Here is an 18,990-nt window from a genome sequence, read left to right on the forward strand (position 1 = left end):
CACATAACCCGCGCGAGCGGGAGGCAGCCGCTGAGGCGGAGCGCCACAGGAACTACTTGGAGCGGGAGTGCGTGGAGTGGTACCCCAGACACCTGGAGAACCTGACAGGACGGGGACGCTGAAGCGGATCTCCCCGAGCCCTCCCCTTGGGCTGGGGCTAGGTTCCCCACAAGCGGGAAAAGTGGAATCAGCGTCAGAATACCGCCCCTCCTGCTGCTCTGTAGAAGGAAAAGTCCACCTAGATTTTCATCTGTACTACAGAGTGACTGGCCCAGAGGACCCGCCTTTCTTTCTTTATTTCTTTCTTTTTTTTCTCTATTTTTGTTTTTATTTTTAATTATCATACATTAAAATTGACTCTTTGATGTACAATTTCATAAATTTTAACACATGTATAGATTCGTGCAACCATCACCATAATCCAATATATAAACAGAGCAGTTTAGTCACCCCCGAAACACTCTCTCAGGCTTCCCTTTTGTATTCACATCCTCCCCCCACTCCAACTCCTGGCAACCACTAATCTGTGTTCCACCACTACGGTTCTGTCTTTTTGAGACTGCTACATAAACCAAATAATACAATATAATTTTTAACGTTGGTTTCCTTAAAGGACTGTTAAGGAACACAGTCTCTCGTAATGGAGGGGGAGACGATCCCTGAAACGACTGATCAGCGGTTCCCTTTGACCCCGGCAGCTGTCTTGTGCACCACGACTTTCTCTCTCAAGCCCTTGTTCTTTGCCTGAGAACATCCTTGGAGGCCTGATTCCGGTATTTCTAAGTCATTCACCCTCTACCCAGGTCAGGAGCTGCAGTCTGTGTTCTTCTTCTTAGATACTTGGAGCCTCCTACCACAGGCTCTCACCCTGATTTTAGAACTTTCCAAGGAGTAGAAGATTATCCCAGATTCCCCAGTCCAGGCTGATGTCTGGGGTTTCTGCTTCCTCCTTCTAAACCAATTGTCCTGTCCATTCTCAGGATGGGCACGAGTGCTGCTTCAGTGGCCTGTGAAGGTCGCCCAAAGTGGGAATTTTCTCAGTCTTCCTCCTCAGTATCCCCAAAGATGCACGTAGCCCACCACCTCATCTCTGCCCATGAGGTCACCCTGAGGTGCTGGGCCCTGGGCTTCTACCCTGCAGATATCGCTCTGATCTGGCAGTGTGACAGGAAGGTCCAGATCCAGGACATGGAACTTGCAGAGACAAGGGCTTTCCAGAAGAGGGTGGCCATGGGCATGCCTTCAGGAGAGGAGCTGAGATACATCTGCTTACTGCAACAAGCCCATCACCCTGAGATGGTATAAGGAGGGGGCTCAGAGGTGGAGCTTCTCAGAGAAAGCAGAAGCCCTTCTGGACACCTTCAGCAAGGTCAGGGCTCAAGCCTGAGGTCTGGGCGCCTCATCTCACCATCCCCACCGTGGGCATCTTTGCTGGTCTGGTTCTGTTCGTGGTCCCTGCTGTGGTGACTAGAACGGTGATGTAAAGGAAGAAGCAGGTCAGGTAGGGAAGGGAGGGAGGGAGGGGATCCGAGTTTTCTTATCCCATTGGAGGGTTTTAAGCCTTAGGTAGAAGTTGGCTCTGCCTCATTAATGGGAAATATCATCCACACACAGGTACTTGCCCAGTCTGGAGCTAACTGCTAACCCTTACTTTTTTGTAAAGCACTTGTGAGAATGAAAGACAACATTTTCGTCTTGATAATTCTGGTGTGCGGACCTGATTCCTGACACTCAAAGATCGGAGGGGAAGGTCCCTGCTGAGGACAGACGTCCAGGAGGGCATTTGGTCCAATTCTTCTACATCCCCTTTCTTCATGTTTCCCCGTCCTGCCCTGAGTCTTCAGTCACAGTTCTAGGAACTTCTCTGGAGTCCAGGACTAGGGGGTTTGTCTAGGATCTCATGGTCCAGTCTTCTCCCTGGCCTCTCACGTGATGTTTTCTTCCCACAGCCAAAAAAAGGAGGGAGCTCTGCTCAGGCTGCACCTAAGTTTGGGTGGGGATGAGGGTTGATCCCTGAGAACCTTGGGAGAGTGTAGGCAGGAGCCCATGGCCGGGACCTCACCCAGCCCATAATTTCTCCCTTAGTCACACCTCTGGGCTTTGACCACATCCTATTTTTGTTCTACCCCAGGCAGTGAAAATGGTCAGTGCTCTGATGTGTCTTTCACGGATCCTAAAGGTGAGACCCTGGGGGCCTGGAGGGAGGGAGGGGTTGGAGCAGAGGGGACATAACAGGGTTACGGAGATTCTTTGAGTGGGACATTTTGAGCATGCGTGGACTGTTGAGAATGTCAACAGTTAGTGACTGGCCTGAATTTGTTCGCGATTTTTTTCTTCTGCGGTGTGAGACAGCTGCCTCTGTGTGAGACAAGTGATGCAAAATTTGTTCACTCTCTTGCCATGTGACGTCAAGGTCCCCTGACCTCTTTTTTCGCAGCTGGTATCTGAATGTGTCTGTGTTCCTATTAGCATAACTTGAGGAGGTTGGGAGACTGGCCCACCCCTGCCCACCAGGACCCCCTCTCCACATGACCTGTGTTCTCTTCCCTGATCAGCTTTCCTGTTCCATCAGAGGCAGGGCTGGGCCATCTCCATCCCTGACTTGACCCCATGTTGTACTGAGTAATAATGTTTTACTTCCTTATGGAAAACAAAAAAACGGATATGAATTTCTTGTTTCTAACTTGTGTCCTGTGGGGTTGATGGGTTAATAAAGGAGAAGATTCCTAAAGTTTGAGACAGGAAATAAACGGAAGCACTGAGAACCTTCCAGCATGCACGTGTTTGCTGTTGGGGGCAGGGGTAGGACGAGGAGGACTGAGGAGCCTGAGCGTGGATGGGGCGTGTGCCCAATCAGTGCTCAGTGCATCCTGGGCTTGGGTGTGGTCACTCCTCAGCTGGGTCATCTTCTCTGCTCCTTTGTCCTTGTCCCTTTGGTAGAGCCTTGTCCCACCAGCACCTGTGATCACAGGGACTTGGACATCACCTTGTTCCCATCCTGTTTCTAGCACCACGGGCAGTGAGGGCTTCATGTAGCCGGGTCAGCCTAGGTTCAGGCCTGGGTCCAGCCCCTCAGCTCCCATCTTCTGTGTGTTTATGTTTGGCCTCTGTGGTGTTTTTTTGGATTATGCCTGTTCTTTCTCGTGTTTGGAGTTCTGGTCTCATTCTCCTCGGCGTGTCCCCGCTTTCTGACAGCAGCAGGAGTCATTTTGCCTGTCAGTGTCCCCACAAGTCTCAGGGAAGCCCCTGCACACAGGATTCTCTGTGGTATTGAGATGAATTTTCAGATTCATCCAGCCCTTGCCCTTTTTCTAGGGGTGTTTCCTGGATTATTCTTCCCATACTTTACCAATATTTTTTTTAAAGAACCAGATCCTGGAATGAGCAGAGAAGAGGGATCTGGTAGTTTCTCATCTCAATTAAATTCCTGCTGGGTTTCTAGCTTCTCTGCAACCTGCCCCCTCTCTCTGCCCTTAGCTCTCATAATCTGAGTGCTGGCCCCAATGCAAACTCATGGATTTATAGAGTCTAATTCAACTCACAGTTGCTTAGAAAATGGGACCTACAAGCCTAGGCTCATCGTTTCTGAAGAGAGAAACTTAACTGTGTGCTGTAGTGTGCAGGAGGGTTGGTGTGGGAGGGGGGAGCTTGGTGGAGGGAAGGGAAGGCAGTGCTTGTGAGGCAAGTACAGGCGGCACTGATGTCAGTGTGAGAGGCTGCTGTGCTGAAGCTGTCACGCAACAGCGTTTGGCCTAAGGTTCCATTAATAAAGATACTGTGTCTAGAATAGGGAGGTGCTCTACACTGATCATTCACTCAACTGATACTTGTGTGTGTCAGGTATATGACACAGTAATTCTACATCTAACCTCGGTGAACTGAAAACAGGCAAACATTGCTGGCCCTGTGGAGTATATGTTCTGTTGGTAAGAGGGAGACTGTATAGTATAAGCATAGTAAATGAGGGAAGTGTTTATGTTAGGGGCTGGTTAGAGCTTTGAGGAAAGTAATTCAGAGTATACGTGTGAGGGGGAGGGCAGATGGCTATTTTACTGGTGTGGTCAATGCGGGCCTCGTTGAGAAGGTGACCTTTGAGAAAAGATTTGAAGGACACGAGAATCGTCTAAGAGGATATCTTGGGGAAGTTCTTTCCAGACAAGAAAAGCCTCCAGTGCGAATGCACTAGGCAGGAGTCTGCCTGTGTGTTCAAGGAAGTGTGAGGAGGCCGGTGTGGCCAGAGCAGAGAGGAACTGACATGAGGTCTGATCATGTCAGACCTGAATAGATCATGTAAGGCCTCAAGGATACTGGAAAGATTTTGACTTTTCTCTGAGTAAGATGTGAAGTTTTAAGATAGTTTTGAACAGAAGACAGACCTGGTACGACTTCTCTTTAAAAGCATTAGTCTGGCGGCTGTGCAGAATTGACAGGTAAAGGGCGAGTGGCCAGAGGAAACTGTAGGAAACGAATGCAGTGTCTAGGCTAGAGGTGTCAGTTGCTTGTCTGGGATGTGAGCAGGGAAAATAATAGAAAGTGACTGGACGCTGGATATATTTAAAGATGGACTCTACAGCATTTCCTACTGGATTAAATCTGGGTTATGAGAAAGAAGAATCAAGGAGGACACACAAAACTTTAGACAGTGCAAGTAGAAATACGGAGGGCCTTTGGTGGAAATGGGGATGACTCCGGAAGAAGCACGTTTGAGGAGGTGACATCATAGGCATCTAATTTAGGAAAGTTGAAACTGAGATATCTATTAGAAAAAACAAGCGAGGTTAGCAGTTGGATATATGAATCTAGAGTTTAGGCAGATATCCTGGCTGGAGAAATGGGAGGTGATGCCATATAAATGACATTTAAAGCCTGGAGAACAGATGAGGTTGCCAAGGGAGTGATGACTATAGAAGAGAAAGAAACAGACCTGAACCCTGGAACTCTTCCCCTCCACACGCCGCCCCCCCCCCCCCACAACCTCCCAAGTGATCTGATCAGACCACACACCAAGAACAGACTACACAGTTCTGACATGGCATCTAGAGGGCATGACGACCAGGGAGTCTCAAACTTTATTATGCACGAGAATCACCTGCACATCCCATTAAGATCAAGACAGTCTGGAGCAGAGCATGAAATTCTGAATTTATAATAAGGTTGGTGCTCATGCTGCTAGTTGTCTTTAGTAGCAAGAGAGGCAGTAACGTCATCCAGTTGCTGGGAGCAGCAGAGAAAGCAGTCCTCGCACCAGGGTCCAGTGTTCAGCATCTCGGGAGTCAGTGGTGTGAACAGTGGCATCTGGGCTGGATTCCCGCATCAGCCTCGCACATAGGGCTTGTTAAGTGATCCTGACGCCATGCCCTACATTCTAAGCTCATGCGTCTGGGGAGAGGCCTGAGTATTTTGTAATAAACCCACAAGCAATCCAGCCAGATTGGAACCACTGAGGTCAGAGATCAGAGAGCACTCAGGGCAGGGGAGGGGTCTTAAATCTACATTTCAATGTTTTCTCCTGGGAAGGAAAAAAAGACAAGACATATGATAGGCGATACATGTTGTTTGCTCTACCAGGGCGTAGAGGCAGGTGGAAGATTTAGGACATGGTTATCAGCTCAGCATAAAGAAAATCTCTTGAGTTGCTAAGAGCTTAGATCTAAAATGTGCTCACCACAAAAAAGAAATGGTAATAATGTAACGTGATGCAGGTGTTAGCTAGTGCTATGGTGGTAATCATTTTGCAAAATGTAAGTGTATCAAAGCAACAGGTTATACACCTTAAACGCATACAATGTTATATCTCAATAAAGCTGGGGAAAAAAGTCTCTTAATCCTTGCTCTCTGAGACTATTCCCTACATGGATTTCTCACTTCTTGGTGTGAACAACGGATTCCAAATTGTTCTAACTGAAACATAAATGAATATATATGAATATATGTATATGAATTTGAGCCTGTCCTTGTTTTATTTCAGGGAAAGCCATAGAACAGGCTTGAGGCTATACAGCTAAGAAGAGGATCCAAAATCCCACCCTAGGTCAGGTCCCACAAAGGCACCACTGCCCCTGCTGTTAGGCCCAGATGCCACTGTTCACACCACTGACTCCTGTGATGCTGAACACTGGACCCTGGTGCGAGGACTGCTTTCTCTGCTGCTCCCAGCAACTGGATGACGCTACTGCCACTCATGCCGTCTGTGCCAAATGCATTCTGCACTGTCCCAATCTATCGGTCACCAAGTCCCGAGTCAGAGACTGGCATGTGGTCACCTGACCGGTAGAGCTTCATGTCCTGTCCATCTGCGAGAATGTTTGGGAAAGTGAGCTTTCCTCTCTTACGGAGGGGGGTACCTGGTAGGAGGTAGTCTGCCTCCTACCAAAACTCTTTAAGTATGGAATTCTAATGTGGGAAGAGGGTACAGGTTCTGGGGGTGAGAGATGGAAAAAGAATGACAAATTTCAATTTTTGGATCAGTGGTCTGAGACTAGAACTTGATCTGGTATGCTGTAGTTACTCAGGTTTGGATGGATGAATGAGTGACTGATAAATGGCACCTTTCAACTTATTCCCTTGATGGTCTGTTATGGGGGTCCCCCTTTGGCTTCTCACAAATAAGTGGAAAGGCACTGTTGAATGATGAAATGATTACTCAAAATCTTCTCCTGCACTTTGTCTCTTGCTAGGATTAAAAAACTAAGATCTATAAGACTTCAGAAGATCTATCTATCTATCTGTCTATCTATCTATCTATCTATCTATCTATCTATCTATCTACCTACCTACCTATCTACTGACATTTTATATAAAATTTTCTATTTCTTTTTACATGAACATATTTCTGGGGAGAATATCTATAACATTTATCAACTTTTATGTGACCCCAGTAAAAGTATATAACACCACCCTAGTTTAGACACTATGCTGCTCAATCAATGGTCCATGAAGAGCTGACAAACAACCTTTTTAGCAGATCCAATGACATGATATAAATGCTCATCTTTTTCTTGGCAGTTATTGATCTGGGACAAATAAGGTAGAGGTTTACTTGCTTACACTCACTTTCAATTCCTGTATGTATCTTATTGTGGGCAGATAATAAACAGTTCACAAACCAGCACTGGCTCAGAGAACACAGAGAGTAGCATTGGTTTAGGTGGACTTGTATTCCAGCACCTATCCTGGTGCCAGATAAATAGCAGAAACGAAAAAAAACAAAAGTTAATGGGGTTCCATTTCCAATTACATGATAGGTTTTAAAGTTGTCTCTTCCACTAAAAGTGACTAAAAGTAATAGATAAAATATAAAAGCATCCAAAAGAATACTAAAACAATCAAAAGAATAATCATTTAGGCCAAAAATATCAATGTGGCAATAATCCAGAGAGAAAAGTTGTTTTTATCCTTAGAGCATTTTCCAAATCTGGAAAAATCTTAGCTTTGATTTTCTCAGGCTCATGAGCTGTAACAGACAGGAAAATGATGCCCAGAGCTTAATCACATGGGGAACATATGAGACACCTCTCCCTGAAAATCGGGGGATCCAAGATTCATATCCTCAGAGTAAGGGTGAAACAAAACAAAATCTGCTCTATCCTCTAATATAAGAGTATTCTTAAGGAAATTTGCCTTTGAGCCAGCAAAAAAAAAAGGAGCAAACAACTGTTTTTGAGAGTTCCAACCATGAGCAAGCCCTCCTATGATTTGCAGTCTAAATTTGCTTTACTATTTTGGGCCAAATAACCTCAAACCTTGATTTTACATTATAATGGCCCTGGATTTGTGATGACCCCAAGATTGGAAGGAAGAAAAAAAAAATCTCTAGAGAAATCTATATTTAACCTAAGTGTCAAAGAATTTACACAAATAATTGCACCAGGAGAAAGAGCAACTCATAGCAAGAAATGTATGGAGAACAAATGGAGAAAAAGACTATGAGAACCAGTATGATGAAATAAAATTTATAATTTAAGGCAGGACAAGAAAAAATTAAACATAAAATTCTCTCTATGTGTTTGTTTGGGCCTTCTCCCTCCCTAATATACAGTGTGTATCTGCATTACACATTAACCAGAGCACCTCAAAGTTGGGAGTGTCTGCTTGTGGGTAAAGATCGATTTTTTTTTTCTGACGCTAGCAATGTAACTTCTTAAAAGAATAGTGTTCTTTCCCAGCTCTGTAGGGGATCATGGTGACTTGCTGTTCGCTTTGTACATGTTTACCTGAACTATGTATCCTTGGTGAACTTTATGTAAAATATCAGTATGTCATTTTGATGTATGATCCTTTGTCTCAAAAATGTATATCACTGTATCTTCGACTTCTAACAGGAAGAACAGTTCTCAGAGCTTTCTGAGAATCTGCTTCCCAGGTTATAATATTCATTTTGGCTCAAATAAAATTCCCTTTTTCTTCTTAACTTGACAGTTAATTGAATTTTCATTGATAAGTAGAAAGAATAGGTAGTAAAAAGAAGCTAATAAAACTTCAATATTGGAATTAGGAAACATAGAACATAGCATAACCAGGATTTTATATAAATATATAAATATATTGTATAATGTAAGTATATATTATACATGATATAAGAAAAAACATCACAAAATTGAAAATGCCTGCAGGAAAAAAAACGATAAAAGCAAGAGCAACTGCTAAGAAACTAACTCAAACATATAGTGAAAAATCATTACATAAATAACTTAAAATTTATAGTAGAATATATCTACTTAATAAAAAGAATCAGTAAAAGAAAATTGGAGGAAATACATGAGAAACAGAAAACAAAAAGTGAAATGGCATCATAAATCCAACTGTATCAGTATAAACATTAAATGTAAATGCTTAAATAAGTCAATCAAAGTGCAGAAGGTTGACTGAAAACAAAACAAGATTCAACTATCCTGTCTACAGTAGACACACTTGAGATTCAATTAAAAATAAAATTAAAGGGATGGAAAAAGATACCTCAGGCAAAGGGCAACCATAAGAAAGTTGGGGTGGCCACACTAATACTGGACAAAAGAAACTTTAAAAAAATACTAGTAGAGATAAACAGAAAAATTTTATAATGATACAAGATAAAACAAATGATAATGATCAAAAAGATAAAGCAATTATAAACATATGCACCTAATAACTGAGCACCAAATATATGAAAACAAAAATGACATAAAATTTTGTTTGAAAATCAGATTCAGCTCCTAAAAAAAGAGGTATGAAAGCCACCCATACAGTCTTTTTCCTTACTATTGGGCAAGAAACTACCTAAACAATCCTTTAGAGAAGCTTAAAGATTTAGAATGGCAATATTCTATCCACCTGCACTCAAGGTAGTGCTTAGTAGAAACAAGTGGCCTTGAAGTCCAAGAGAATCAACCCCAGCTCTGCAGTGATCTTCAGCAAGTAACTCAGCCTCTCAGTTATCTATATAATGAGGATCATAAAAGTTAACCCTCAGGGAGTGTTGTGATTGTAAAATGGGATAATGCATGTGGGAAACGTATGTGGGCCAGCTTAGATGGCACACAGCAGTGTCAATAAAGCTCACCTTCTCTGTGCTCCCCTTCTCCTTAGGGCAACCCTGTGTATGAACTCTCCCTGTGAAAGGAACTTCTTTCCTACCCTATGGTGCAAAACTCTTATTTGAGCCACAGCAAAGACAAAAAATGCTGTATATCATTCTGAACAATGAGCCCTCATGTATTATAGAGAGTTACTTTATCTATTTGGTTACTTATTTATTTTCTGTTCCCTCCATATGGTTCCACCATGAGGAATTAAACTTTGTATGTTGGCTTCTTTATCCCCAGCAACTAATCAGGGCCTAGCACTTGGCAAAATATTTGTAGGATGTCTGAAGATGCTTGAAGAGTATGAGAAAAATCCCCTTAGCTTTTTCTTCTCTGGTTTATATTGTCCCATCACTTCACACTTTTCCATAAAGAACTTTTATTCCAGCTCTTTAATTGTGTTTTCCAAATGACTCAGCAATTTTGGCAATTATGAAAGCAGAATACTAACATAAGACAAAATCATTTATTCTCATGCATTATAACACACAGGAATAAACTTGAATCTTGGGTTTCCCTGGTGGCGCAGTGGTTAAGAATCTGCCTGCCAATGCAGGGGACACAGGTTCGAGCCCTGGTCCAGGAAGATTCCACATGCCGTGGAGCAACTAAACCCGTGCACCACAACTACTGAGCCTGCGCTCTAGAGCCCGTGACCCACAACTACTGAACCCGCATGCCACAACTACTGAAGCCCACACACTCAGAGCCCGTGCTCTGCAACAAGAGAAGCCACCGTAATGAGAAGCCCGCACACCGCAACGAAGAGTAACCCCTGCTCGCCGCAACTAGAGAAAGCCTGCAGGCAGCAACAAAGACCCAACGCAGCCAAAAATAAATAAATTAAATAAATAAATTAAGAAAACTGTAACTCAGAATTTATTGCAGACAAAGTATCTATACCCTGAAAACTCAAAGAGATACATGGCTAAGTGGAAATAAAAAGGAACTTTGTAGTCAGTCTTACTGATTTGCTTTACAGATTGAGAATTAGAGAACAAAGCTGCCTGTTCTACTATGAATTAATCACCTTAATATCACATGAATCCTTCTCAATAAATGAATAGCAGGACTTGCCTGTTTATTTGTATGGGGTGGTCTACTCGAGGTTTCCTGTGTTCTGACCCAAACAGTAGTACTGACTTAAAACCAAAGATGGTGCCACATAGAGTTGGCACATTTGCCATTTTAGTCTCCTGGGTAAGAATATCTCGAACCATTTCCTTTCCAGTACTCAAGTAAATGGACAGTATTGTCAGGCCTTTAAACAACAATGAAGAAGAATGTTGTGGTAGCAAGTATGGCAACAAAAAAATAATAATTTCTTCTTATTTCTTAGGACATAAAAACCTGAGAGAATGTGGATGAGTGGTAGTTCAAGGGATAAAATTAAATAAGCAAACTCTTACCATATGATCCAGCAATCAAGCTCCATAGTATTTACCTAAAGAGTTGAAAACTTACATCCACATAAAAACCTGCACGTTTTTTGGAAGCTTTACTTCCAAATATTTTTGGAAGCTTTACTCATATTTTTGGAAGCTTTACTCATATTCATAATTGCCAAAACTTAGAACCAACGAAGTAGGTGAATGGATAAATGAACTGTGCTTCATCCAGACAGTGGAATATTATTCTGTGCTAAAAAGAAATCAAGCCATGAAAAGACATGGAGGAATCTTTTTTTTTTCTCTTCCTGATTCAGTATTTGTAGGTTGTATGTTTTTAGGAATTTATCCATTTTTTCCTAGGTCATCCAATTTGTTGGCATCTGTTTGTTCATAGTAGTCTCTCTTTCTTTTTATTTATAAATTTATTTATTATTTTATATTTATTTTTGGTGGTGTTGGGTCTTTGTTGCCGCGTGCGGGCTTTCTCTAGTTGTGGTGAGCGGGGATGACTTTGTTGCGGTGCACGGGCTTCTCATGGCAGTGGCTTCTCTTGTTGTGGAGCATGGGCTCTAGGCACGCAGGCTCAGTAGTCATGGCTCACAGGCTCTAGAGCGCAGGCTCAGTAGTTGTGGCACACAGGCTTAGTTGCTCCGCGGCATGTGGGCTCTTCCTGGACCAGGGCTCGAACCCGTGTCTCCTGCATTGGCAAGTGGATTCTTAACCACTGCGCCACCAGGGAAGTCCCAACATGGAGGAATCTTAAATGCATATTACTAAGTGAAAGAAGCCAATCTGAAAAGGCTACATACTGTATGATTCCAACTACGTGACCTTCTGGAAAAGGCAAAACTATAGGGACAATACAAAGATCAGTGATTGCCAGAGGTTGGAAGTGGGCGTGGAGGGGTGGGGTGGAAGGGATGACTAGGTGGATCACAGAGAATTTTTATGGCAATGACCCTACTCTGTATGAAACTACAGTGGTGGATACACATCATTATACATTTGTCCAAACCCACAAAAGGTACAACACTAAGAGTGAACCCTAATGTAAACCATGGACTCTGGGTGATTATGATGTGTCAATGTAGGTTCATCAGTTGTAACAAATGTACCACTCTGACGGAGGATACTGATAATGGGGGAGGCTATGTATGTGTGAGGGCAGGGGAAATACAGAAAATCTCTGTACCTTCCTCTCAATTTTGCCATGAACCTAAAACGGCTCTAAAATATAAAATCTATTTTAAAAAATAGACAACTTGTTTACAGAATGTACAAAGATTTAATGGACTACTACTGAGCAATGAAAAGGAAGGAACTACTGACACAGGCAATAATACTGAAGAGTCTCAAATGCATTACGTTAAGGAAAAGGAGCCATATTGAAAGGCTACCTACTACTCAGTTTTATTTATGACATTTCAGAAAAGCAAACTATAGCAATAGAAAACAGATCAGTGGTTGTCAAGAGCTGGGACCCGTAGGAGAAGCTGTGTCCAAAGAGGCATGAGGAAAATTTTGGGAAAGATGGAACTTGACCACAAGACCTGGTTTCTAGATCCTGGAGTGGCATTGGCAGGGGCTGTACCACCAGAATCACTGAACTGAATTAACTGAACTAACTAAATTTCATTAGGCTTAAGGCATGCAAATGAACATGGTGAACTGAACACCTAAGACTGCTATCTGCTCTGGGAATTGTAAACGTATGCCTGTATTTCTTGTGCATTAACAAATCTGACTGACTGACTGACTTTGGATTTCTAGTTTTCACACCACCACTCTCTGTTTCCAGATACGAAATTTATACAGATTAAGTTAGACTATAATAGCGGTAGAAGATAATGCATACCAGGTTGGAGGGGGCTCATGTTTTAGCACTGATCACCTATATGGCAGCACCGTTCAGGAAATACTAGTCTCATGGCTTACACAGTATCAAGATGACCAGACAAATAGACTAGCCAAAGTTACTACATACTGTTCCAATTTGATCATGGTTCTATAGGCCCAGATTTAATCTCAAGTATAATGTCAAATAACTGAAGTATAACTATAAAACTTCCTGCTCTGCATTGAGGAAAAGGAGAAGTGACAGGGATGGGGAGAAGAAGACAATATACTTTACTTAGATAATTATTGGGGATGGAGCTAGGTTTAGATGAATGAGACAAAAATGAAAAAATAATTAACTACACATGAGGGAAAACCTAAAAATTCAAAAGTACTTTTCATTTGTAATTTTGGCATAACAATGGTTCCTTCCAAATATCTTTTAAATTTAATAAGTTGGCTACAATATAGAATTCAAGTAATGTAAATGATAGCTATAAATAGGCACATAACGTGGTATGAAAAGAAAAGCAACCAATTATCAGGCTGGTATTATTAAAATAGTATTGAAAGTCAATATAATAATTCTGAGTTGTGGTAACTGGAATAACTATGCTCAAATTTTTTTTAATTGTTTTTTTTTTTTTTGGCTGTGTTGGGTCTTGGTTGCGGCATGCTGGATCTTTTTCGTTGTGGTGCGTGGGCTCTTTCTTGCGGTGCGTGGGCTTCTCTCTAGTTGTGGTGTGTGAGTTTTCTCTCTCTAGTTGTGGCGTGTGGGCTCCAGGGTGCATGGGCTCTGTGGTTTGCAACACGCGGGCTCTCTGGTTGAGATGTGTGAGCTCAGTAGTTGCGGCATGCAGGCTTAGCTGCCCCGTGGCATGTGGGATCTTAGTTCCCCGACCAGGGATCGAACCTGCGTCCCCTGCATTGGAAGGCGGATTCTTTACCACTGGACCACCAGGGAAGTCCCCTATTGCTTAAATTTTATTATAGCTTCTAGTTATTTCTGTTTGTCTGTAGTTTAAGTAATATAAATCTATCAATAACAGAAACATAATTCTAGAACAACGATGCCTTTGATATGAACATAATTCCAGAGTAATGACACCATAACAAGATAGGAAACAGCTCATATTTAAGAGGGGATAGATAGTTCTAGTGTTCCAGTTTTAGAGAAACCCTTATACGGAGAAATCTACAAATCCACATTATGTCAATAACACTTAGATCAAAATGCTTTAGCTAGCTACTAAATTCCTTTGCAAAGCACTTTTTTTTTTTAGTGTTGGAATTCTTCAGCTTCAATCCAAGAGAGCATCTCTTGAATAAACTCTTTTTTAATCCCTAAACTTCTGATTCTCTAAAAGCAAAGAACTAATCAGAAGCCCCCAGTGGGCAGCTCAGCAGCATCTTCCTAGCCCCTCATCATGCACACACCTCCCCTCCCCGTTCACTCACAGTCAAAAGGAGTTTGTCCAGGTTGGATTGCAGCATCCATCACAGATGTCAGAAACCCTCAATCACCATGAGCAGGAAGGCTGACCGCCAAAGTTATGGAACCACATTTTTAAATGCAAAATTGAGAAACAGGGATAAATATGCGTACATTACAAAAATGCTATAAACTGAGGCATCTAAGAAAATCCAGGGCCATGGCTGCAATAAGTCGAGAGCTGAAATCAATAGCCAGGGCTCCATATTGCTCTGGAGTCAGCACTATTTCTTCACATTACCAGCATTCCCTGTTGTTCCTTCACTGAGAACGCAGAGAACTAGAAAGCTAGTGACATAATGGGGAACCTGGCACCAGAGGGACCCATCGAGAAGAGCAGTTATGTTTTCTAGTCTCCTTCCCCAGCCCTACTCAGAAGATTTAGAATCTTCTCTAGCTTTTGCCTACCTTATCCACCTAGGGACTGGACCCCATTTCTGCACTCCCAGCTGTGATCCTGCTTTAAACCTCATGGACTGACCACCTGAAACAGCAAGGTTGCTGCTACCCATCTGGCCCCAAGTTATGTCCACCTGGAGACTCTTGTACTCAATCCACAAGATCACAACTGCTATTAACTTGATACTGGCCCTCACCATGAGGTCTCCAGGCTCTTGTCAATACCATGGTTAAGAGCTGCTGGCAACCACCCAAAGGCGTTGCCTCTAGTGAGTCTGTTGACCTGGTCTAAGCCCTTCCCAGTTCTGGCTCCTGCTTCTTTCCAAGTGTCCAGACACTGGAGTCCCAGCAAACTTCCTGGTAAGCCAGTGCTAAATATGTGCCCCCATATTTTACAGATGAGAAAAATCCAGATTCAGAGTAGTTGAGAAGATTACCCATATAAGCAGTGGAAGATTAGCAAAACTTACGTAAATTAGGACAGAGGGGCACACATCACAGTTACTGCAAAAGTTGGACTTAATGAAAGAGTACTATAACAAAATATTTGAAATTGAATGGACATATATTAGAATCCTGGCTCAGGTACTATCTGCAGTATTGTACATGCCTAACCTGCTTGTTTCTCAGTTTTCTTATCTCTAAAATGGGGATAATACCTGCATTAGTTATCTAATACCCCAAACAAACCCTAAAACAACAAACATTTATTACCTCATAGATCCTGTGGGTCAGGAATCTGGGCCTGCCTCACCTTGCGGCCTCTGACTCAGGGTCTCTCAGGAGGTTGCAGTTAAGATGTCAGCCAGGATTGGAGTCTCATCTGGAGGCTCAGGCATCTGGGAGGCCGGACTCAGTTCCTCTTGAGCTGTTGGACTGAGGGTTTCAGTTCCTCACTGGGTTGGCCAGAGGGCCTCCCTCTGTTTCCTGCCCCAGGGTAGCTCACAGCTGGTCAGAGCAAGCAAGCTAGAAAGCAGGAAAGGGCCCCAGAATGGAAAACCAGGCTTTTTATCTCCTAACCTCTAAAGTGTCAGTCTTTCACTTCTGCCATATTCTTCTCTTCTTTAGAAATGAGTCACTAAATCCAGACCAAACCCAAAAGGAGATAATTACACAAGGGTGTGGACACCAGGAGGAGGAGCCAGTGGGGGTCATCTTAGGGATGAATCTTAGATTCCTATCTTAGGGACTGACTACTACAATGCCTTTAATGTAAAGACTTAAAAAATCGAAAAAAATATATGTAAAGTATCCCTTGTACAGTAAGAGCTTAATAAACAACACATATTGGTGAACAACAATTTCTAGCAAAGAATCCTTGTTTAAAACCACAAATGTATACCTCCCAAAGAAGGAGGCCTTGATAAATCCTTAGATGAGACTCATTTTTATCAGAAGGTGTTTCTGTTTGATCAGTAAGATGGTTGTGCTTCATTGTGTTTCAGAATAAGTTTCAGGAAGTGGAACAGAGATTTCTAAAACGTTTATCTGACATTATAAGGAGAAAATCATAGGGTCAGGGTAGGTGTGCCTAGTTGCTAGGAGAGCAAAATCCCTTTAGAGATTAGTCATTTTGAAGGTGATGCTTAACAATGACATTTATTTTTAACTGTAGTGTTAGTGAAAATAATCAGGTAGATAAATGTTGAGACTAGAGGCTGTAGCAGTTGTATTTTTCATAAAGAACATTACGAAGACTTAGTCTGTGATGAAGGAAGTTCATTCCTGACATGTGATCCTCCGACCCCTCTGAGGCTACTACTGAGAGTTTGCTTTCTGTCCCCTTAAATGCTGTGATTCTGCACATGATCTAATACGTCTTTCTGTGATGTCTTTCTTATGACAGCACTTATGTGTTAGAATTGTTTGTCAAAATGTCTGTTTCTCCCACTAGAACATACACTTTTTGACTGCAGAGTCCTTGCCTTAGTTTTATTTACATCCCCAAGTCCTAGCATAGTGCCTACAGAGAAGACAACCAAGAAATATTTGTAAAATGTTGCTGAATAGTCCATTTCCCCCTCTTTGCAAAATAATTCAGATTAAGATTTTAGCACTCGATCTAATAGGGCATCATTTTTTAGTATATTTAGGGAAGATTCAGTAATTTTCAGAAACATTCATTTGACGATCTCAAAAAATCCAATTCTTTACAACTTACTTGAAATAGTTTTATAGTAGGGTTCCCCATGACACTAAGGTATCAAATGTTCTGAATCCTCTCCATCTTTCCCTCCGACTCTTCTTCAAAGGAGTCAATTGATTACGGCTATCTTAAAAAATAATAAATTCCTCTAAAAGTAGATATTGAGGACAGTTCAAGTATGCTGACTGGAAATCTAAAGAAAAAAAAAACCAACCGCAAACCAAAAAAAACCTGCAATGAAAGTGATTTTTCCAAGATGAAAAAGAAGCAATCAGAAGAATCTGTTGTAACCAATCACAGGACAGTTTTATATTTCTGCTGAAATGTCACTTTATTCCTTGTTAAGTTCCTGACTCCTTGTCACTTCACTCCCTATTTGCCAACAGATGCTGCATTTCAAGTTGGAACAAAGGTTTCTTTTGAGGAAAGTGGCATCGAATGGTAGATTTTACTCTCTTCTCTCATTCTCCGGGCACATGTTCCTCCTTTATCGTACTTCTTTGTCATTTCACCCTCATCTTCCCTCTCTTCTTTTTCCATCGAATCTTCTCACCTTCTCTTCAAGCACTTCTTACTCATTTACCCCAACGTCTTTCCTTTTTCCTCTTCACTCCCCACATATATTCACCACCCATTCTGCTTTATAACGCATTTTTTTAAAACTCTTTCATTATTGAGTCCTCTTTTCTTGTCACACCTGCTTCTACCCTCAGCTGGCTATCATCATTTTTCAAACTCTATACTTAAATGAGCACATCAGTGTGTATCTATTGGAGAAGGGAAAGTGGAGAAAATAGTGTTTTTCCAAGTTCATATTTTCCCCTTTTAATAATTTGAGCATAAGCTGTTAAGAAAAAAGATGCCTCTGCCCACCATCACATTCCTAGTCTTTATTCTACCTCTTTTTAAAAAAATTTTTTTAATTTTTTGGCCGTGCCGTGCATCTTGTGAGATCTTAGTTCCCCGACCAGGGATCGAACCTGGGCTCTCAGCAGTGAGAGCGAGGAGTCCTTACCACTGGACCGCCAGGGAATTCCCATTATTCTACCTCTTTTAAAAATGGCATTATTTAATTTAGCGCACAGGAGCTAGAGACAGTACAGAGGGCATCAGAGCACTCAGTGAAGTAAACTGGAATGAGAGAAAGGAGTACACTACTTACACCCTTGGAGATGAGTCACTAGGTTAAAGTGAAGAAGCCAGGCAAGAAAGAGCAGAGGACGAGCTGCATGAGACCTTGTGTAATTCAGAAAAGGCAAAGCCATCACATTTCAGTCACCATTCTAGAACCAAAGAACTTACAGAAACCCCTTGACCAAGAAACATCCCATGTATCATTGCTGAATACATTAGTGCCTGGGAAATATACATTACAAACAAGGAGTCATTTTCCATCTTTAATCATTTTGTCAAAACAATCTGCACATGGGTACATAAATTCTTGATTTGTTATAAGAATGTGTAGCATAAGAGTCCCTGAGACATATCCAAGAATGACTTGAACTGTATTCAGTGCAATTATTCACCATACTAATTACCAAGAACTTGGCTCCCTTCCCTGATATTTAAGGCATGTTATTAAAAAAAGATATATATCATATATACACACATCTATAAAATATAATAATTACATATTATATATAAATAGATATATATTTTATTAATGCTACATCAGAGTCTCCCTCTCTGGTGCCTGGATTTTCTGCCAGTTTACTGATGCTGTGTAGTTAAGTCATTTCCAGACTGTAAGGAAGGCACTTAGGGAGGTAAATTAGTTCTTTAAGCCCTAGGGTGCCAGTTAGTAGAATGAGGGCGATGGAACTAGAAGGTCCCAAGAAAAGATGTTGTCCCACCCCTTCCTTTTGCAGTTCAAGTGACAGAGGCTCAAAGGAGTTGTGACTTGCACAAGCACGGCTGGTTCTGCCGCTATTGCTGTAACCTTAGGTAAGTCCTTAACCAGGTCCCTTCTTCTATAAAATGGACTGGTGATCATCACAGCTAACATCTTCCAGGTGCATCCTGTGTGCCCGACATTGTCCTGAGTACTTTAAGGGTCTTTTCTAATTCTCCCAACACCTCCACAAATTATATACGGTTACCTTCAATTAGAGATGAGAATATCAATACACAGAAAGCTTAAATAATTTACCCGAGATGAGACAATTA

At 41.9% G+C, this 18,990-nt stretch overlaps 1 long non-coding RNA gene across 2 annotated transcripts; it reads right to left on the reverse strand.

Annotated features, from left to right (window-relative positions):
- Positions 1 to 219: 219 nt before the first annotated feature.
- Positions 220 to 15,720, reverse strand: LOC118898705. Of its 2 annotated transcripts, none has more exons than XR_005020804.1 (3): positions 15,393 to 15,720; positions 14,246 to 14,325; positions 220 to 1,467 (listed from the first exon to the last, which is right to left on the reverse strand). It is a non-coding gene; the product is annotated as an uncharacterized LOC118898705 (long non-coding RNA). The 2 variants fall into 2 exon arrangements; XR_005020805.1 differs by lacking the exon at positions 220 to 1,467 and adding an exon at positions 8,755 to 9,414.
- Positions 15,721 to 18,990: the final 3,270 nt, after the last annotated feature.

Source organism: Balaenoptera musculus, chromosome 8, assembly GCF_009873245.2.
Source record: "Balaenoptera musculus isolate JJ_BM4_2016_0621 chromosome 8, mBalMus1.pri.v3, whole genome shotgun sequence".
NCBI classification, from domain to species: Eukaryota; Metazoa; Chordata; class Mammalia; order Artiodactyla; family Balaenopteridae; genus Balaenoptera; species Balaenoptera musculus.